General features: G+C 28.4%; 1 pseudogene; it reads left to right on the forward strand.

Moving 5' to 3' along the window:
- The first annotated feature begins 811 nt into the window (after window positions 1-811).
- On the forward strand, window positions 812-6,772 carry LOC139225146 (THO complex subunit 3-like; annotated as a pseudogene).
- Window positions 6,773-24,479: the final 17,707 nt, after the last annotated feature.

A 24,479-nucleotide genomic window follows, 5' to 3' on the forward strand; every position in this document is an offset into this window, starting at 1 on the left:
CAAAAAGTGAAAAAATATATGAATTGGCAGTTGAAAATACAAAAAATATTTGCAAAATCTTAGAAGGGAAAATTTAGATGTTGGTGGAATAAAATAGCTCGATGAATTGTGTATCGCAATACTTCAGGATGAAAATTAATGCTTACTTGATTTTAAAGTAGTTACTGGTGATAGAGTTATTTGTTTAAATATAGATAATAATTTGGGCCATTTCCAGGATTTTTATCAAAAATAGTACATTTTAAGTATGCACAAGAGAGTTTAATTAGTTGTGTGTTCTAAACGACGAACTAGTTTCTAATGTATATCATCTGCATACATATTACCAGTTTATATAAATTCATCAAGTTTTTAATATGACCAAAGAAAAACGCACAGTCGGATTCCTATAGTATATTGTTATTGGCTCACTGCTATCAGATTTTTTTTGTGCCAACATATGGCTTAGCTTGCTGCCCTTGAGGTCACTGGTTGGCGTCCAGGTGCTGCACACTGTTTCCGGTCTATTTTATCCCCTAATTCGAAGTTTGTGGGAACACTATGGTAATTGCACGTTTCTATGAAAAATTATATCTCATGCTGGTTGTAGGAAGAAGCCTGATTGGTAGGGTGAAATCGAGTGCTGATGCACTAGGGTACAATTGTAAATTCCTGCGTCCGTTGAGTTGAGTCCCATAGAGCCAACGTCCAATAGATGGATAGAGTTTGGATGTGAAAGTCGTCCCAAAGAGAAGATGTTTAGTGAGTTAAATTCCCACACTACCGCACAACAATAAGTTTGAGCGGTAGTGTGATATCTTGTCCGTGAATTATGACGCAAAACTCTGCTGTGGTACCCACATCGTTTAATGGAGCAAATCTAATTAACTTGAACTATACAGCCCAATAAGCTGCGCTAGGGGTTAGTCCTCGTAACTAAGGAGAAGCTTTTTGACTTTTCAAGAAGCAATAAAAGAAAAGATATTTTATCTAATCTATTTGGCTTTGTAAATGGCATAGCTTTTGAAAACTGGGGGTTAAGCCGTAAATTTTTACAAAATAAGGAATTCTATTTTAATAATAAATATCTTACATCGTTAGAATTATTTCAAAAGTTATATGTTAAACTGGAATCAGAAATGATTTTTATAAAAATAATATCTTATTCAAATATAGATTCAGCAAATCTTTCCGACTACCTTGTGAAAAAATTATATCGGAGAAACAAAGCCCACTGTTTGCTTGCAAAACACGTAAAGGAGGATTTTTAATTACATCAATTGAACCTTTGACTCCTCTGAGGTATTTAATCAGTATCTTTATTATTCTATTTAGTCAACGTTACTCTCTCACCCATTCCATTATTCAAAATAATATAAATCAATGTTAAATGGTGACATAATATCAGTTGTCTAATTGAACAATTATTCCATCAGAATGTACTTAAAGACTGATTTCGGTCAATAATACTGGATATATTATTTCAGCATTATGAACTGATATATCTTACATAAACTCAAGAAAATTTATGGTTGAAATTTTACTAACTAACGTATAATAACATTTTTTAAATTCTCTCTATTTCGTAGGCAATGCGCATTCTTAAGCAAAGTTTGGCTATGAAACTCGCTCTTTTGTATGTTGGAAAGTCCCTTTACAACAATTTAGAAAAAAAATGTACTATATCTTTTGGATAATTATCTTCAAGAACCAAATAGCTCTTACTGTGTGTGCTGCTCCAGCCCATCACATCATACAATCTTTAGTGTTCCTTAACTATGATTCTATCAGTAATTCAGTTATATTAACGTCATAAAATTAAACTGAATTATAGTTTAGTTTCTTCTTAAAATTCTGTGCTAATTTCTACATTTAAGAGAATTATAAAAACGATAAAATTACTTTTCTTTGTCACAGAATCATTTTAAATACAAAAAATCAAACCCCTGTGGCAGCAATCAGGACTATGAAGTTCAAGTTGGTCCGATAAGCAGTATTGAACGTTTTTAGCATAGTAGTGGGGTTAACCATCACCTGAATTTGCACTGCTAGGCTATGACGGCTTGTTTTATAGTGGTTTCAATAATTAGGCTGTTCGGCAAGTTTCGATAGTATTCGACTAATTGTGTCGGATCGGATAAAATGTTTTACATTACGATACATTAGCGATGTTACAGATATGAGTTTTCCTATTTAAAAGAAGAAAATGAATTTACAATTAGTGTTTATACTAAACATTAGACTTTTCTGTGTTTGCATTACCGCAACTATGTGGCGTAGTAATGGTAATGCCAAAAACAAAAATTATTAGAGTTTGTTATCAATTTAGGTGCGTTTCAATTTAAAAAATGAAACGCATTAGTAAAACATTATTATTTGAGTTATTAAACCTTCCTTTATAGAAATCACTCCAAATAATTATACTTCATGTCAAAACCCAAGTGTCACGAGATTTTAAAATTTTACTTCAAAAGAGAATTCTAAGAAAATATATCTAGATGAAAATCTATTACTCATGACTTTACGATATTATGTCTTGATGAAGAATGCAAGGAAATTGGAAGATATGGTGTTTTTATTGTAGAAACTGCCATTTTCAAAAAAAATGTAATGTAGGCAGAATTTTTAAAAATTAGCAATATTGGATAATAAGTGAGCTTTATGACAAAGGTAATTGTTTCCTAAAAATTTTCCGCCTTAGAAATACACATATTCTTAAAAAAATAATTATTAAAAAATTTAAAGACGATTACACCTCATAGCTGCGCTAGTAGGCTAAATATAATCGAGTTTTGATTAAGAGTTTGTTAATGTTACGTTGATACATAGAAGATTTTTTCTCCGAATGTGTTCACACTAACTAAACTGAATTATTTAGAATAGTCTTAAAAGCAAGTATCGAAATGTAACAAACAAAAATTACAATTCTTTGTCTGTGTACATTACTGATTTTATATTTAGAAGAAAAAAAGAATCGTGTACAATATGTAGATATTTAATGGTTTTTTCAATGTAAAAATGTTTCCGATCTTTTACCGATATATTATTTTTGTCTCACGAAGTTTATCACATACGCCGCAGAATAACCGAGTAATTAACCCACAAAACGTTGTTGTGGGTTAATTATGCCCTACTCATTTCTGAGACGTTTGCTATATTGGAATAAACACTATGAGACAAATTTTTTTTGATGTACAATAGTACATCAAAACCCGATTTCTCATTCCCAGTACTTGCAAGATCTATATTTTTAAAGAAGACATAAAATTACTATTAATTACTCCAAAGTTTCAATTTACGGATGCACAAAAGTGTGGACAGTCATTGAAAACGGGCGTTTAACTCCTAATCGTTTTTATTGAAGAGAAAAGCGCATAACGATGAGCCATCTGTTTGCTACGATAATAAATTCACATACGATAATTAAACACAGTTAAAAGTAATCTTTGGTACAAAATGACGATACCATAATCCTATCTAAAATGTATTCTTATAATACATGAAAATAATATTATTTGATTTTAGATCATTTTACTGGGTTCTGATAAAGTGCGGATACTTTTGATGTTTAAGTTACGTTTAAAGAAATAAAGCGAAGATACTATATTGTGCTTACATTTATCGTCATATTAAATAACTTTTCTTTTAATCTATCTTATTATTCTGTAACTGTGTGAAATATTTTGTCTTCAGACACCATATTTTTAGAAAAAATATAAAACTTAAATTTTAATTTAAAAACATAAGATATAGTGACGGATAAAAATGAAAGAAGGTAATTTGATTTTTTCCTTGATTTAACAGCATCCGATTTTCCTTCACAACTTGCTACCACTATGAATCTTAATTTTTGAGTCATGCAGCCTGCATAATGTTCTAATTCAATTTAATTTTAGATACACAAACAACAACAACAAATACAAATACAAGTCATGGGCTAATTCAAATTAGTACTATTCGGGTCACAAAATAAGCCACACTCCCTCGAGCTCAACAGACCTCTTTATTTAGAATTAAAAATGTAAATATTTCTTAACATAATTTAATGTTTCTAAAGCTTTTCGGTGTCTTTTATAGATACTAAATTTCCTATGAGAGATTAAAATTTATGCGCAATTTTAAGAGATTACACAATATTCATCAAAAAAATTCGCATTTCAGATTAAATGTATCATATAAAAAGATAAAATTTTTTATTTAAAATATTAAAGGTCATAATTTGAGCAAATTTTATATTTAAACAAAAAAATTCTACAAGGTAGCTTTACAAAATGCATCAAGCCAATAAATTTACTGCAGTTTAATAACTATCATATGATACATGATACATGATAAATGATAAATGTAATCTATGTATTTACACCAACAAAATAATAAATTTTATAAAAGAAACATTTAAAAATGCAAAATTGACGCGCGCATACATTTGTCATGGTGATCAATGTGTCGCTTATACATGCGCATCCCTTACATTTAAAAAATGGATTTTTCATCCTCTGAAAGATATTTGGATGAAATGAAACGATACTTTAAGAAACACTGTGCTTCACAGGCTTATAAATTACATGATTCCAAGGTAGATTATATACAGTCAAACCATGTTTAAAGTACGTGCTTTTAGGTTCATAGTGTAGCATGGAATTGTAGCGGGAAATACATAGCATCAGGTTCTCATGATAGTACGATCACTATATTATCACTGGAAAAAGAAAGTCTACGTAAAAGAGTCCATTATAAGGACCATAGTGGTAGTGTAGATCAAATTAGCTGGAATCCCATAAATCCTGAATTACTTGCTTCTGCATCAGCTGATAAAACTGTTCGTGTATGGGATATGAGAAGTTACTATAAAATTTTTATTCATTCATCTTTAATTAAATTTTAATTTTATAATTTATAGCGAATGGTTGTATACATAAAATACAAACACCTGAGATAATATCAACATTTGTTGGAGCCCTAATTCACAAACAATTGCCGTTGGTAATAAAGTAATCTATTTAAAAAATTTATGGAATTTATGGAATTTTCTCTTAGAGTGATTTAATATCATTTATTGATACATCCACTTTTACTATATTTAAAGAAGAACAATTTAAAGTTGAAGTATAATTAATCAATTTTATTTTAAGCTTTAAAAGTAAATTCTCATTTCTTAGGTAAATGAAATTACATGGACCAATAAAAATGATAAATTTTTCGTAACCAATGGTAACGGTGGGGTTTTTGTTTATGAGTAAAAAATTTGTCTTCAAGTAATTTAATTTTAACCCTGAAATCAAGTTATCCTAGTATGAATCTACATACATCACTAAAAGCTCACTCTGCCAACTGTATTTGTATTAAATTTGACCCTAGTGGAAAGTAATACTTATCCAAAAAATTATTCTTTTAATAAATGTATCACATAAAAAAATTAATTTTAACGTAGAATTTTTGCAGTTGGAGGAGCCGATTCCTTAGTTTCCTTATGGGATGCAGATGAATTGATATGTATAAATACTCTGTTTCGATTAAAGTACGTCGTTATTTTTTTTAAAATTTAATAAATTTTTATACTTTAGTTGGCCAATTAGAAGTGTAAGTTTTAGTTACGATGGAAAAATAATCGCTTCTGCGTCTGAAGACGGTTTTATAGATGTTGGTGTAGTAAAGTCAGGGGAACAAGTGTGTGAAATTCCATGTAGTGGTCCTACATTTACTATTGCATGGCACCCTTACAGTTACCTTTTAGCATATGCGTATGGTGAAAAGGTATTCCATCAAAATAAAAATTTTATAAATATTAGTTTATTATTGTTAAGGTCATAGATGATAATGAGGCTGGAAACATTCACTTGTTTGGTATAACTGGAACAGGAGATGCCATAAACTCTATATAAATAGTTTTATAATTTATTCAACATGATACTTGTTTTGCATTTTATTCAAGTAATTTTTTATTTGCAACTAAAAAAATATTACATTGCCAGTAATTTATTTTATATCATATGTATATTGTTCAGATGTAGCTCGTGTGATTTTTATACACAATAAAATCTACTCTCCATCTATATTATAATATGTATATACAGTAAAAATCTAAAGTAATAAAAGACTAAATTAAGTGTTATATATAGTATTTGTTGCTAAATTTATTATTTATATTAAAAAATCAATTGAAAACATTATGATCATTCATTTACATAAATATTATTTAAAAAAATATAAATCTATCCAAATTATGTATTTCGGTGAGTAGTACGACAATCCTTTATTTATTATCAGTCTACTTTTTTAGAAATTTGAGTAATGATGAATTTGTAAGTACAACTCTCTATCCTAATACTAATAATGGAGTAGTAGTTTTTCTTAATATATTTGAGTTATGATCTGAAGATTTAGAAAGAGACATTTTTGTGATAGCTTGTTAAAATTATTAGAGTCCCATACTGATTATCCTGAACTGAGTAGATATATTTTGTTATTAGCATGGAAAAAATAAATTCAGGATTATATTGGGTGTAGAATGGAGCTTTAGTTAAAAAAGGGTGAAAAATTAGTTGTCTTATTAGTAGACTTATAAGGCAAATATAATAAAGGAAAAGGTACTCGTAAATCTTGTTTATAATTAATTATTATTAAATATAATAATTAATGTCTAATGCATAAAATAGAAATGATCAGCAGTTTGGTGTGTTAGATTCTTATACTACTATAGAATATGAAGCACAATAAAAGAAATTTATAGTGGATAATTGTCAACACTGTGTCTCTATTATAATTTCATAAATTTTTTATGTAGCAAGTATGAGGAATTTGAACTTCACTACCATATAAGTTAAGTGTTACAATCAAGTTTTTGCCTTTTAGAAAACAATAGTTTGATAATTATGTTTCCCTCTAATATTGTTTCAGCAATAGCAGTGTCAAGGTAGTCTCACTAAAAATTGTAAATTAGATTTAGATTGGCTGAATGAATTTTTGAGTTTTGTTGGTACCTACTATAAATTGGTTTATTTTATTTACAAGATCAAATTTGTCTTGTTGTTTACTTGCTAAATTATAATTTGTAGACATTATAATGTGTGTACACTACTGCCAATCGTATGCATTCGCTACACATATCTCCGTTTTATTTTCCTTCATTTTCTAAAAGTTTAACACATAGAGCAACCTAATTCTAGAATGATTACCATTATATCAATTATATTTTTTCCATAGATTTATTTATCTAAGCAATTATTTACTGTCTTATTTTGGCTAGATCCGATTTCCCCCTCAGAAAGATTTTTTTCGCAACAACATACATGATTCGTATTTTTGAAATATAAACACATTATTGCTATAGCGTCTATACTTTTTTTGACTGAGGTAACAAAAGGCTGATCGTAGTGGTAAAGTAATAGATTATAACTCATAGTATTAAAGCAACAAGCATTATCCTATACTGATGAACCATTATCTGGCTGCATCATAGTCGGAGTTTCTTTGATTCTGTAGATATCATAATGCTTAATGTTAGATACAACAAGCTAAAGTGGAGACTATTCGCTTCTATTTTCTTCTAGTTAACTCAACTCTTAATAGAGATGGAATATGTACATATTTATATTACATAAGTTGATAAAAATACACTAATTTAGTGATTTTGCATAATTAAATTATTTTTATATTAAAAAATCTTTTGTCTTATCAATGCATTCTAGAAACAACCAAGTATATGTAGATTTTTTAATACTAAGCGCTTTTAGTCTTCATGTTGACGATTAGAGTCCGTTCATGGTACACTATTATCAATTACATCATTTATTATTGATTAATATTGCTGTAGGAGTAGTATAATTTTGTACAAATTATAAATTTTGTTACTAAAATCTTGTTGTGATATACCGTAGCTCTTATGAAATTGTTCGACTCACTGGATATGTTATTTTACAACGTCAAATTGTTATTTTACAACGTCAAATTCACGCCTTAGTAATTTCTCTAAATAGCGGTAATTTTTTTATATAAGGATTTTACTATGAAGGAGCAATTAGAAAATTTTTTTATAAATTTGAGGTAATATTAATGCTTGCTATATTTAATGCATTATATGTATTACCTTAATAAAACACCTTATCAAATTAGTTTTTTCATTTTGTTTTGATTTCTCACCCAAAACAAAATTAGGGCTAGATCAATTTTAAGTGCCAATTTTATATGATAGTTATGTATGACGATGATTCCTGTTTTTACCAAGTTATCAGTGGCAGAGAAATTGATCTTATCGTCTTATAAATAGGTGCTTTCACCAATCTGAAAAATATCGCTGCATACTGTTGCAATTTTTGAATGTTATACTGTATTATCTATTATAATCACAATAGCATAAAGATCTAAAAAGTAGTTGTAATTTAAGATTAAACTCTACACACATATTAGGTACCACAGCTAACCAGTTACGGTCTCTAACTTTATCAAGAATTAGTTTTGTTTATACAGGGTATTACATAGCTTAATATTTTCAAAAATCGTTTTCTTTTTATTATCTAAGAATTTCCATAAGAAAATTGCTGGGCTGGATATTATCGATATTAGGAATATTAAAATTTATCAGCTATAACCATTAGACCCGTGATCAATTACTGGATTATATTTTGTAGCAACTATATTAGATCATAAGGTGTTACTTCACACACGTTTATAACTAATATTGTTTAGAATCCTAATAATTAATGGGAAATTATTTCTTGGTGGCTAATATAATGTTTGTAATAGCATAATTAAAGTTTGAATGAATTTACAATGTATTTCCAAATTATAATCGCAATATATTCTGAAAATATCATTCCTCTTTGATAATGAGTGATCATTTTTGTCTGAAACGTAATATAGTAATAAAAAATATAGCAAAAAATTTAAGAAATTAAAAAATATAAGTTTTAATTCAAGTGAAAGTATACATTAAAGTAATCATTTTTTAATTTTCTATATATTAAATATAGAAAATCACCCCACGGAATACTTTCTAGTTCAAAAGCCCTATTTTATAAACTTACGTAGAATATACTCTTTCTATTAATAAACTAGAATCTATTTATACCACATAGGTGCATAAAATAATGTCTAGATTGGATATAAGGGTGTGTTTCCATTTATAATTTATTACTTGTCATTTGGTATCAAAACTAAACAATAAAACTTAATCTGTTAACGAATAGTGTATAAAATACATTTTAGAACGCTTTTAACTCATCGTAAACCATTAAAACAGTAAAAGTTATAATTTGATGCCTATTGACTCCATTATCTGGACCAGCCCCAACTCCAGAGTTCTGCTAAGAGGGTGGCGACTACATTATTCACTAATAAACATTTACTCAAAATTTTCTGAAGATAGTTTTTTCTGGTAAACCGACTTGAGTGTGATACCTGCAGTAATCCATAAGAAATATAGCGCAGAGAAATCCGATTTTTCTTGAAAATAGCGCGCATTCAGTTAAATGTCTAATCTAGCTAAAGGTAATCATTATTTTAAATGTATCTTAAAACAGCGTAATAAGGTTTGATGCTCTATAAAAATTATTTTTATACAAAGCATCACTGTGATAAAATAACACAAACATGGCGATGTCCAAATAGAAAGTACACCGCGAAGCTAAACTACAACTCTTACTGACAAACTAGAGCTAATTAGATCCTCGAAACTCCATAATCATGTTTTTTCACGCGATGAAAAATCGAAGATTTTACTAAATAACAAGATTAAGAATATATCAAATAACAGTACATATACTACTACCATCAAAATTAAATCATATGAACGCCCAATAATACACAATTCTATATATTCATAAAAAAAATATATAGAACTCCAGGAACTGAAGCAGCACAGTGATATACAATACAGGAAATTTTGATAAACTACAAATAATCACACTTTGAAGTGAGAGTTTGATTCTACTGCATTAACCACGGATGGAACTGTTGAGTTTACAACTGACAATAATTTATCATTTTCGGAAAAATCTTTTAATGTTGCTGATGACAGTTTAAATATCATATTAGGAGAATTTCCCCAATTTTGCATTCTTTCAAGAAAAAGGTTACTTCAGAAGTGTCTCTCCTGTCTATATTATTTTGAAAATTAAAAAGCAAATAGATTAATACAAAATATTCAATATTTTTTTTAAATTTAATATAGATGTTCCAAAAAGCATTGTAATTGATTTCAATCTTCAGCCTACCTTGCTTTTGAAAAAGCAGCAAAATATAAGTTATATTTCTGTTTGTTCCACTTTGGGTACTGTACCCGGAGGAAAATTTAAAAAAATATGGCTTCACTGGTGATTCTTTGAAAAATCAAACTTTCCAGTTTTCTATTAAATGCGTAAATTAATTGGCATTTGTGTCCCTGTGAAATATGTTGAAGCAGAATACAAGAAAATACTAAAGAAGGTTTCAACATTTCCAGAACTCGACCGTGGTCATTTTTCCGAATATTTTGAAAAGATTTTATTAAATCTATAAAATATCTAATTGAGAGTTGGAAAGCACACGAAAGAGTCATTAATGGAACACCATTAACTTCTAATAATGCATAAATATTCAACAGGCACTACACTGGTGGATGTGATCAATACCATCAAGAATTTACGACATTCCGTGAGAAATTCAAATTTTTACGAAGCAACATAGAAAACGAAATTAAGTCAAAAAGCGAAAACTCGGCCGAATATGCGCAATAAGTTTTACAGGACGCGCCTGCGCAAATTTATAAAACCATCACCAAAACGTTAAAAATATATGTATTTATTAGTCAATTTCCAGCTATAGAGTTTTGCTATTAGTTTAATGTAGCTCATAGTTTCACACGGTGCGTAATCATTACAGACTTGATTTAATTGTTCTAATTTTCTTGGTAGGGAGTATTCGGTACATGCGATAACCTGGAGAGGTTGAATTCGATGCATTTTCTGTATCACTTTGAACTATTTTAAGCTTTTCAAGAAAAGGTGACAATTCGGGATGACACTGTTCAAATCTTCCGTAGATGTGCCTGTTAAAAACCTCAGCTGAATTTGAGGTTAATGGAATATTGCCTAGAATTCTAGTATGTGCATTCCAGGATTTGAGTGGATATTTTGATGAATCCATGAAGTTTTTTTCGAAGTAATAGAAGAAACTACTCATATCAATCTCTGTAAACTCTGATGAACTATTTAACAGTTTCTTATATTCATATTCGACGAATTCTATTGGAACAAATGCCAGCGATGTCACGCATTTCATAAAAAATCGGAATGAGTGATTATTACGAAATTCGTTACACAACCCAAGTTTTTGTATTTTGCGCCATATACACTGGCCTAAATGAAAGAGGCAAAAATAAATCTGGCATTTTGTTGCTTTTTTAAAAGCAACATATGCTGATAGTTCAAATCAATTATTAAATAATTGGGAAAACTTGAGTTACATTTTTCGGTAGATAATTTTAGAGCTCTGTAATAATCTTGCTCTTTTTTACTTGTTAATAGAATGTAAACTAATGGAAACGTCTTTGAAGAAAGTTTGCCATGAAGGGTATACAATTGGAGAAACTCATTTGGGCACACCTTAAACGTACCATCACCAATTACTACGGAGCTATTCTTTAAATGTGATAGGTTATTCTGAGTGGCAAAAATTACAATCCTATCATCAGTTCCAACTCCAGAGTCGTGAATACAAAACGTTTCACCCCTAAGGGTATTAACTTTAAGTTCTTCGAAACTTTTGTTACATCTATTTCAATGCTTTTTCTTTTCTGTTATTTTGAATATTCTTGTACAAATGATTTTTGTTAAGAAGAGGTAATTCGTGTTGGGTTTTTTGATGCCGTGACACAATAATAAACTTGATGCGTCGTGTAAGCGCTATTTTCAGCTATATCTTTAACTTTTGACAACAAAAGTTTTTGTGAGATTTCATTCTCTGATAAAATATGGTTGTGAACACCAAAACAATCAATCTTCTCGATGCTACTAATTGGTGATGTCGTTAATTTTGCAGTGCACTGTCTATTTACACATCTCCAAGACACAGAGTTTTGGTTCTGACGATGTTTTGTGTAAAAATAATTCTTGTACAATACCATCTCTTTATTTCTTTTGGTTTTAAGTAGTTTGTAATCCAATTCAACCAACGCTCCGCCCATTTTTTCAATTTACTGCGCGCATCCGACCGAGTTTTCGTCATACCGATCACTGCCATCAAGAATTTACAACATTCCGTGAGAAATTAAAATTTTTACAAAGCAACATAGAAAACGAAATTAAGTATTCTGTAGCTAATCATTTCAAAAGCAACAATACTTGAAATGGAAAAAAATTTCTTTTATTGAAAAATATTCATGGTTATTATCGAATCATAGCAAAAATAATATTATGTACCTTGAAATAGATGCAAAAACCTATTCCTGAAAATATAATTAGTTTTTTAATGTATTTATTTTACTGTGCCTTTATGTCAGATTTTGACAACTCGCGCATGCATTTACTTTCCCAGCTTTACGATTTACTGAAAATTTTTTAAGACAGAAACTCTGGTGAAATAACTTAAAATTCGATACATGTAGTAATTCATTACAAGTATTTTGAATTACTAAATAACCTACACCACATTTTTAATCTACATTAAAAATTTCAAAAAGTCTAGTATATGGCGAAAAACTTAGAAATTTTTAGATGAGTGTATTAACTATTCTCTGTAATTAATGCAACCTAATTCTGCTACATTGATATTGATCCTAGAAAAAATTATACAGATTAACCATCTGATTTAAGAATCTAGCTATAGCTATATTACAGAAAACGTATCTGAAATCGTAACTTTTTGTTAGTTCTTGTCGATTATTAACACCATGGCTAATTATAAAAATATATTCACTTTTGAGACAATAGATGAAATAACTATTTTGATTTTTTTTTGTGATAATATGGAATCCACAATCAAAATTATTCAGCGGAATCATGGATTAACAATTTTTTTTAGCAATTGTTTGTGTGGTTAATTCTATGTTCATCATTAAAAGAAATTTTATTAATATAAGTGTAAATCATGCCTGAAAAAGCTTCAATAGGAAAAGGTATTATATTTGAGATGTTTAGACATTCAACTTTTTATTTGTTTTTTTAATGGTCCTGATTATACAGCATCCAACAATTGCTTATGAAATAATTAAAAAACATCTATCCATATCTTCCTTTTCTACCATCAGTGAGAGAGAAACAGTTTTTTGTTGTTCTTTTGGTCAACCCTTGGCGCAGCTTATTGGGCTGTGAAGTTCAAGTTGGTTAGATTTGCTTCATTAAACGCTGTAGGCACCGCAGCGGAGTTTTCCATCATAATTCAACCACACACCTGCTGCGACTTATTATTCTGTGGTAGTGTGGGAATTTAACCTACTAAACATCCTCATTTTGGGGTGAACACTACCCCATCCATCTATTAGATGTTGGCTCTGTGGGAATCACCTCATAGGAGCCAGAAATTCACTTCTAGTGCATCAATTCAACAGTCGATTTCACCCTCCCACTTCCAGCATGTGCTATAATTTTTTATAGAAACATGCAATTACCACAGTGTTCCTACTAACTTCGGATTAAGGGTTACCATAGACCAAAAACAGTTCAGGCAGCAGGGACTCGAACCATGACTTCGAGGTCGGCAAGATAAGCGTATACCACTTAGTCATCTGTCTGCTTAGTGAAAAACATTTTGTTCAGGACTTCATGGCAACTCAACTAGATGCCATGAATTTTCTAAAGTTGGTGAGAGAGGTGTTATTGTTAAAAAAGGAAATACAATGTCGGAAGAATTCTTAAAAATCAACTGCACTAGGTAGTAGGTGGAATTAATGAAGCAGAACAATGTTTTTTTAAATAACCAACAGGAAAAATAGAAATATTCTCAGAAGAATCATTGTTGAGAACGGTGGAGTAAGAATCAATTATATGGACCCATGGTTGGAGTAGGTAAAATTCTTTAAAAACATATAATTCACACCTGGAACAGTTATACACAAAAAACTTTGTTTTCAGCGAGTGAGTTATTAGATACAAATAGAGGCTACTACTTTTTTTAATCCAAGTAAAAAAATGCGACTAATAAAAGTACATTAAATCTATCAAGCTAGGTATTTGATTTTTTATATTAGTAGAAAAACATTTTGGAAGACAACTGTCAACTTCATTTAAATATATAATGATATATGAAATTTAATAGGACTCTAGTCTAGTGTACGTTCATTACCTATTAAAAGGCATAGTCACTGTAATTTAACTGAGAATTATAGTAAACTTAAATCTTCTGCAAACATGTTGCAATAAGTTAACATTAAAATAATGCTTAATGTAGATAAAATGCTTGGTTTCAATTATATAAATCTTTTGTTAATATTTCGAGCATATTTATACACAATCTACGATTGAAAAATTGTACTATCAAATTTTCTCATTATAATGAACCAAATGAGAATGCATTACACAACAGATATATACACGATGTTACTGTAAAAATTAACTTGTTCGTATTTTACATGTTAATTAATACCTAAAGTTGTGGACATATTCGGCTTTTATGGTATTCAATTGAATATTTATCTAAATATTCAATTGAATTGCAGATGCTAAAAGAAAACCTAGCGATTCTTTAAGGAAGGTAGAATTATAATAAAAAAATAAAACTCTAAAGTGATTTATATACTTTGGATTAGTTTATAATCTCTTCTTGTTGAGCATTTCTAAGACAGCGCCGAAAGTAGATTGCCTACACAACTTTGATCAAAAACTATTAATTAGGATATGAAAATATACAAGTCGGAAGTAATATTTTTAAGTCAACACAATAACTAATCTGTAAAATTACTCTATACGTGTTAAAAATTATAACCTTTCAATTTCATCTCGATTAAGTAAAAAAAATTTTAGCTTAAAAGAACTTTACGGTTCTTTAAGAAAATTTAGTATATATTTTTTTCCTACATAATGATAATAAATTTAAAAAAGCTAGCTCACAAGACACACTTTTAATCCAAATCATTTCGAGAAGTTGTATCATTTATTAACCATAAAGATGAAGAATAAAAATACATGAGATCCAATATACTCATATTCTTTTAACGATTTTTCACAAAATAGTTTAAAATTACTGATGCGGATTATTGGGATGTAGTCTTCAAGATTGACTGTCTTCTTTAAACAGGCACTGTATACATCCTAATGAAATTACATACTCTTTATTTGCTCATCCAAACTCGGGCATATTTATTTGTCTACGAATGTATGGCACAGTTCACTGTATCTTATAATATAATTGGAGCACAACCACTAATTAAACATTATTTTAGCATTAAATCTATAGTAATCACTCTAACGAATTTCGTTTTTTTGTTCTCTCATTAAAAACCATGCAATTTTACATTCATTTCAGACTCACATTGATATTGAAGTATGATACAAAATTTATTACAAAAATACATAATTAATAGTGTACCTACTAATTTTCATATTAACTGATAAAAAAATTAGACGAAATTGTTGAGTAAAAGGGCTTAGTCACATTCATCAATGTTAAAATGCCTAGGATCATAACCAAAAAAATCTGAATTCGTTTTATAATTGGAATAAAATATATATTCAATATGTCGGATATTGAATATTTTGCGTTATACTCATGAGTTAAGAATTTCTGAGTGATATACCCCAGATTTTCATATTTCTAAATTACTTCATTTGATATTCTTTAATTTTAAAATACAGTAGTCATACACATGAAATTATGAAAAACTATAAATTAAAAAACATTTCGGCTTTCTTCTCAATGAATCTAATGATACAATTTAACGCAAAATTTGTTGGTCATGAACACGGAAAGTATAAAATCCTCAAAATATTCGCGTCATCTATATGCATGATCACGTGATTATAATTGCGAATCTAGATTTAACTAAAGTGTGCTAATATACGTATTGATTTTGTTTATTTGGCTTGCCGTACGTGAATTCAAGCATATCGATAACAAAATTCGACCCCTTCAGAGAGTTATATAATACTAAATCCTCGTGTGTGCAAAAATCCCTAATTATGTAGATTAAAAGCCGACCTTTGTGATATATAAATCGATGAATGCCGAAAAGGTATTGCTCTATTGAATTTCCTATCTATCGCATATTTATTCTAATTTCATAAATTTTAAACAAATCATAAAAGATAACTCTATAAAAATTTGTACTATTTGTATCTATAGCAGTTTTCGCTTGACATAATACTATATGTTAATAATTTTTAATATAATTTTTTATAATCTCACCGTTTGTCATAAAAATTTTTGACAAAGTTTACAAAAATAATCACGCATGCTAATATATAATGCGCGCGCGCGTTAAATGATCGACAATGTATTTGAATCGTAGTAACTAAAAAAAATTACACGACTCTCTTACACATCAACTTGATAAAAGACTCTTATACACTGGATCCTACTATCATAGACCTTACCCAATTTAAAAAAGTTTATTTATCGATTTCTATATTAAAATATAATAAATCCTATTCTATACATACGATGTATGAGTGGAATGAGCTAAAACATTACAGCATTTATTTGCTTTATAAAAACAAAAGATATTCAAAAATTATAATTAGCATAATTTCACGTAGGTTAATTAACATTATTAATCAATTTTAATATCCACCAGGATGAACTTGAGTTGAAGTAGCTATAGATGGATTTGAAGAGGGAATTTGAGCAGCAGATGCTCCGGTGGCATATGATGACACCCCAGATTGTTGATAAGCACCTCCACCTTGGGTTACAGAATAATTCATACCTGCATATGGGTTTGCAGTCGCTGCGTATGGTGGGTCTAAATCATAATAACAACAATTATAAAAAATATAAACTCACTAGTAGTATACGCACTGGTTGGAATTTGGGGAACACCATATGATGCATAGGAGGTAGGAGCAGATGAACCATATGACTGTTGCATGTCAGGTTGTTGATGAGAAACACCATATGAAGAATGATGTTGTGGGATCTGACCTGCACTAGAACCCATCATTCCAGGTGCATCTTCTACGTATGCGGCTGGGGGTGGTCGATTTGTAAAACCAAATGTTTGTCTTGGATAATTATTAGGTGTGCGCATATTTTGATGGTTCATATAATGAGGCTAAATTAAATAATACCAATATGAACACAAAAAAATATTATAGATACCATTCCATGAGATGGTTGTCTCACACCACCAATATTAGAATTATGTGAACCATTTTTATATGGATGAGGTGGAATTGAACGTTGAGAACGATCAGAATTTCGGTTATTGATTTTACCTCCAGCAACACCACCACGTCTAGCAGGGGCACCAGAATCACCTGGAGGACCACCTTGTGGAGGAATATCGGAACTAGCTTTTCTAACTTCAAGGCGTTTATTGTGTAGATAAGGGAAACGATTGTCGATCATAATTTTGTCAACAACATGGAAGTTTTCAAAAACAATAAAACAAAATCCTCGACTTTTACCTGTAACTTTGTCTTTTTTAGGAATAACCTAAAAATAAAGATATATAAGAATAGTAGTATATGGTGAAGACAGTAGTTACCTCAACAACTTTTCCAACATTACCGTATTTACTGTCGAAAAGTTCGGTAATATCTTCAACAGTGAAAGACTGTGGAAGACCGCCAACAAATATACGCTCAGTTTTAGTTTGGATTAAGGGATCATCACAATCTTTCGGAGCGGCTCTTTTAATATCCAACTATAATCAATTGATTAATGCTAATAAAATAAATGACATAACAGTTATGTTAACATATGTAAAAATTTATTAAAAATAATTAAGACAAATCGAGAAACTATTAAAAAGCATGAAAAAAAATCATAGCAATAGTTTTATGAAGTGAATAAGCTTACAGTTTTTCCTTGGAATTGGTCCAATTCCATAAATAAGAGCTTATCAGTATCTTCGTCGGTGAATAATGTGAAAAATCCAAAACCACGATTCATTGAATCGTTAGCAGGATCTTTCATAATTGCCATATCCTTGAACATTATTCCTTTGTTTGAAAAATACTCTGTAATTTGTTGCTCTGTAGCAGATCTTGGAATATTTCCAATGAATGTTTTGCACAAGTTGTCAGCACCTTTTCTTTTTTCTGCATTTTTCTTTTGAATAGATTGTTGCTGACCCTTCTAGGTGGAAAAAACCAAATTATATCAGCATAAACATCAACAAATTTTACACGGTTTATTTTTAACTTTACAAATCAAGCAATAATAATAATTATAATAAAATGAACAAATATAAAGCTCACTATTAGTCCATAAGTTAACAGAAATAGTAATAAAATTCAAATAAAAATAAAAATTACAACAGTCATTATATTCTTTTAGATTGATAGTAAAAGATCACTGACTAAATATTTTAAAAACAAAACAGAAATATTGCTGATTAAAAATAATAACCGAAAAAACAATATTAACTTACAATTTCGTTTGATTTATCGTTTTTATTAAAATTAGATGATTGCATTAGTTTCTGTATTATTTCAACAATATTATATTAGTTAATAGTATATTACAGTTTATGTGATATTAATTAGACGTCTATTATATATAATTTTTAAATTTCTATTATTAAATTTTTATTAAAATAGATACTATACCTTAAATAAATAGTAATACTTGATATAACCACTGTTTTCCAAGAATGTAACTCAACCAACACCTGTTAACACGAATGCAATACGAGTTTTAACGATATTACCAACGAAAATAAAAATAGATTATAAGTTTGTTGTTTAAACAATGTAACTTTTATCTTATCTCGATATATTTAATCCTAAACAATCTTTTGATAATATATAGTGATAAAAGTAACACCTAAGACGTAGTTGAAATGTTTCTTTTTACAATCATGTGTTGCGCACGCCATATCATTACATGTCGTCAGTGTCGGCGCAACTTATTTAGTTTCATTAAATCTCTTTATCAATATATTTATATAAAAAAGTTATTTCTTTTTCTATGAATATATATTTAGTTGTTAATATATATTCTTGAGTTAGTTAATATATTCCTTTTAAATAGTGTGACATTCTTATTTGATTTGATCTGATAAGTTCGATAATAATTTTTTATAATTATTTTATTAGTTTTTTAAATAAGAGAATTATCATATTCATTAATAGTACGAGTTGTCATTAATTTTTGATTCTTAGCGCTTGCGCAAATTAATATTTTATTTGTTAAATATTATTTTTTAATATCACTCTCTGATACTTAATTTAACTGTGACTTTGACAAAAGAGTATAAAAACTTTCAAAGAATTTGCTGATGTTTTTTTTTATTTTCATAACTGACTCTAAAAATAAAAAATCAATTTATTAATTAATTTATTAATTTATTGGATCAACTGTATAAGAAAATTTATTTTCATTCAATTTAATACCAATATTTTGTTAATGCTTTAGATGATTGCGCGTGCGTGGAAATAATAAAAAGAATTTTAATAAACCTTGTGAAATAATTTATTAATAATTTATTTTTAAATATAATTATGCTTGTTATAAATAGCAACTAAAAATAAAATAGTCTGTCGTAACGCCATCATGAGAGGGACACGTAACGTCTTTGGAGTATCTACAATAGGCAATTAATTACGAAGTTAGCTGTGTCTTTAGTACCCATGTTTTGTATAAAAATTCAGTGCTTTTGTATTTTCTATAAAGATATTTAAAATGTAAATTATATTAATATCAATATACCTTTAAGTACAGTTAGCACAGTTCTGTTTATTTTGCATCTAAAAGACACTGAGTTTACATATAAAATTTATTTTATATGTAAAATTGGAAAAATAATAAACTGAAAGCAATCTGCATTCATAATTTTTTTTATAATTTTAAAAATGTTAAATAATTTGACATAATATTTTTAAAATTTTATAACTTCATTATAATATAATTGATATGGTTTTTTGCCAAGAAATACTTGCGAAATTTTTTTTTCAATTTAAGTGAAAAAAACTACAACGATTAAGAGTACGTGAATTGATATTAAATGAAAAATATTGCTGGAATATGATCTATGGATTATAATAGTTTTTATCTATCACTGCTAATACAATAACATTAGTAATAAGAATACACTTTTGAGGTAAATAAAATGTGCTCTTTAAATTTAAAAGATAGAAATGGCACAATAATCTGAGAAAATAGATATATTAAATCAAATTCATCTTAAGACTATAGTCACAAAATGTGATATAATTTACAATTAATATTAAAATCGTTATTTTTTGTGGTAAATATTTATAACTATTCCGATTATTTATATATATTCGAAGAAGTGTTAAAAAATTAATATATGTGCACTAGTAGTAAGTCATCGTTGAGTTATGAATCTTTAATAACTCAGTTTAAGTCTGATGTTAAAACAAGAAAAATTAAGGTAGGGGCTCATTTAAGATAAGATGCAATTTTAATGGAAAAAAAACTTTGTAGATTGATATTTTAAATAATAGATATTCAGTACTTACAATTAATAAATTTATATATGTTTATTTTAATGAACTCCCTTTATACTCAAAACAACGCTATTGTATGTAAAATAATTCAAAAAAAATTTTAGTAAGGGCTAAATTATTAATTTTAATAATTTTTGATACGAAAAACTATCTTCTTTTATTAAAAAATAAACATTCCTATCTAAACCAGTATTACTAATGTTATTTGGTAATCAACTACATATATTCTATAGTAATCCAAATAAAATTGAAATAATTAGAATGTGGATTTTTTTATAATTAGCCTAATACAATTAATAGTATTTTTAGGTTTATTCACAGATTTATGGATAATATTAGGCCTACCAAATTTGTTTTGATAACTCACATCCCTAATTACTACAATTAAATTTTAATCGACGTCAACGTAAATTAGCCGAGCAGCTACGATTTAAAATTGTTTTAAGAATAGGGTGTAAAAAAATTATGTTTATTTTATTAGAAAGCAGGACTTTAACAAATTAAAAATTCCAGCAATATAAAGGTATGTGAATCAGTATGATTCATGTTACACTTATATCCACTTATGCGGAATTTTTTTTAACTATATGACTATTATTCAGAAGGACAACAAAATTTATTTTCTTACTCCAATATAAAGTTTGATTGTTTCATTTGTCGCCAAATTTCATACACGACTTTTATATGTTGTTAGAATGACTTATAGTTTACTATGGCCATAAAATTGGCATTATTTATTCAAAAATTGAATAATCGAAAAGAACTCATGAAATTCATTGATTGATCTACACACTCTTATCGCAGTGTTATCTCATTCCACTACTAATTATCATGAGAAGTATTACGCTGGAAGTATACTTAACTAATTTTTAGAAATAAATATGAAAGATAGGGAATTCAATGTTATTACAGTGTATATTGTAGGTGAATATATTATTAATCTCCCTTTAGTATACTTCATACAATTAATCAGTATATTTTGATAGTTACACTTGGGGTATCACTATTTTTACAACGATAAATAAGCATAGATCGTCTTTTTAAATAAAGTTGGTTTACTATTTTTGTGATTATAAACGTAATAGGCATAAACTTCACTTTTGGCATTATTTTGAATAAATTTAAGTGCACTTAAATTAATCTACCTCATATTTTTATCCTTCTATTAAAAATGAGAGGGAACAATGATATAATAGAATTACTTTGTACTACATAAGAGAGTACATGGATAGAAAAAAAAAGTTTTTTATTTACAAGGTAAAACCCCTGGTGCACCTTATTATGACGTAAAATTCAAGTTGGTTCTTTTACCACTGCAGATGCATTTTTATTATCCGATTTCGCAGAAACATATTTCTGCTATATTTTTATTGTTTAACCAACTAAAAATTCTCTTTCTAGAGCAATTATGACCTCCCACTCTATCAAATCCTCAGACATTGGCTCTATCAATATATCGTCAATCAGGCGGGAGTTTATTCTCGGTGCATTATCAATCGATTCCGTCCTCTACCTACCATTTACTTAATCTATAATTTTTTTATAAAATCATGAAATTACTATAATTTTCCTACAAACTTCTGAGTTACGAACAGGAAAGACAGAAAACATTTATAGGCAGCTGGTCTCAAATTCTCAACGACAGGCCAGTGAGCACAAGCTTATACTGCTGAGACATCTGTCTACTTGTAAAACAAGCGCTGTGTGATCTTCTGTTTTTTCTGCCGCCACAAGGTAATTAACGTTGAATTTAAATCTTAAAAGGACACAATAGTGATAATTATCTCTGTAAAATAAAACGAGATTATTTATGTTAAATTTCCGATTAATCATAAGTTAAAAGCTTCAGAAGTATTTAAGCACAACTAATGCCATCGTAACTCTGGCAAACTTAAATTTTACAAATATTTCTTTAATACGATTCAACGTTATAACATAATAATATCGATTAATTACTACAAGACAACAAATTGTCTGTAATCTAATCATCATGTATACCATATTTATCTGTTATATTTCCTTTTAAAAACTTAAGGGTCACCTAAGATTACTGTGTGTATTTAGAAATAATACTCTTATTTTGTGTCTTCTACATTAATTTAGGGCCCGTTTCCCTGTGATTTATAGACTGACCATAAAATATAATGATTATATATCATAAAAATTTTATATCAGCCAGTTAGCATAACAGCTATCTCACACCAGTGTTTGCTACAATAATTTTTTTGCTGATTTCCTCTCTAACATCAAGAAATGATTGATCAAATTCAACAATCGTTTTTTATTTCTATTTATTAAATTATATGTGGATAATTAATAACGTTTAATTCAATCACAAGTGATTTACTATAGTTTCTTAAGAGATATGTTGTTACATTACTCTTTTTAAATTAAAGTCGATTTCATATTACAAAACTGAACATATTAGAAAAAATTATGAAACTTATAATAATAAAGACATCAGTTTTAAATTTAATTTATAATAAATATAAGTTAAATTTACTTTATGCCTAAATACTTTATTATTTGCATTAAAATAGACCCAATACCACATCTTTGAGAAGTAGACAAAACTTGCATTTCCAATCTTTAAACATTACAACAATCGTATTTGTAAAAGTTATGGTATACATATAAAAAACAGGCAAGTCATAGTAAACTTCGTATGAAAATAGAATAAATCCAATAACTCCACATTTAGCTGAATTTGCATACAAGCAGCTATTATGATAGAATTACAATTTATTATTCAACATTTAAATTTTACAGCAAATTTGAGTCTGTAAATTGGTCCTTAATTCCTTTTGTCCACCCAAGAGAGCTTTTTTCGCGCCTAAGTTGTTAGTATTAACGATATAATTGTTCATTTTTTTTTTAATTTGCTTTTCGGTTAGTCAAATAATTTCTTGACCGACCCTGAGCTTACCGATTCTAATAATTTTCTTTTATTTTATTTTAATAAAATTCAATCAGAAAGCTCATAATTTTTTTAAGATTCAATCAAGTGAATGTTTCATGCACCATAGTTACATTTAAATATTCAAAGTAATATAAAATAACTAATTATAATATGATGAAGGGTAAATATATAGTGAAAATATTTTCCAATATTAAAAATATAACTTCTATAATACAATCTAACACACCACGTGTTCAAAAATCAAAGCATAGGACTTAAGATTATATTTATAAAAATTTTCATTATTACAGTTTAGGTATGGAAAACAGAATTAAATTCTTTTCCACTATCTTAAATCATGTCTAATGTATTAGAATGTTAAGTTTTGGTAAGTTAGACGTGTTCTATAAAAAATATGACTAGTATAATAGAGATAATACCGACCTTTAATATCATATTTCTCCAAAATCACTTTATTTAAAAAACAATAATTTGATTACTATTAAAATTTAAATTTCTCATAAAAAATTTTACAAATAGTTCCCATTAGGACATCAATCTAGAAAATATGTGCTGTGAGAATAAATTCAAACCAAAAAAAAATCTTGCAGAGGGCTTAGTGATAAAAGTTAGTGTTTATAATACCAACAGATGGAAATCCAAACAGTGCCATAAGAACTTTCTCTGTTCTTTCGTATGCTTCAATCAAATAATAATAATAGAAGCAACTCGTTATTAGACTAGTTATATAAAAAATTATGGACGAAGTTGATAGTTAGATAGTTAGATGAGAGGAAAAAAGCATATGTTATTACATCAGAGTAATCAAATCTACCTCATTGTAGTAATTTCCATAAATCATGCACAATGTGAGATGGAATAATGATGATTTTCGACAAAACACTATCGCATTCGGGGAGGTAAACTCGCAAAATAATGTTCAAGGATATACTAAATTGATTCATGACGAAGCGGTGAATAAAAAATCACAAAAGTTAGAAAAAATGAACTATAAGTCCAAAAAGCTGTTGAGGAATTTGAAATTTTAATTGAAAAAA

This window comes from Pempheris klunzingeri, unplaced genomic scaffold (assembly GCF_042242105.1).
Source record: "Pempheris klunzingeri isolate RE-2024b unplaced genomic scaffold, fPemKlu1.hap1 Scaffold_69, whole genome shotgun sequence".
Taxonomy (NCBI): Eukaryota; Metazoa; Chordata; class Actinopteri; order Acropomatiformes; family Pempheridae; genus Pempheris; species Pempheris klunzingeri.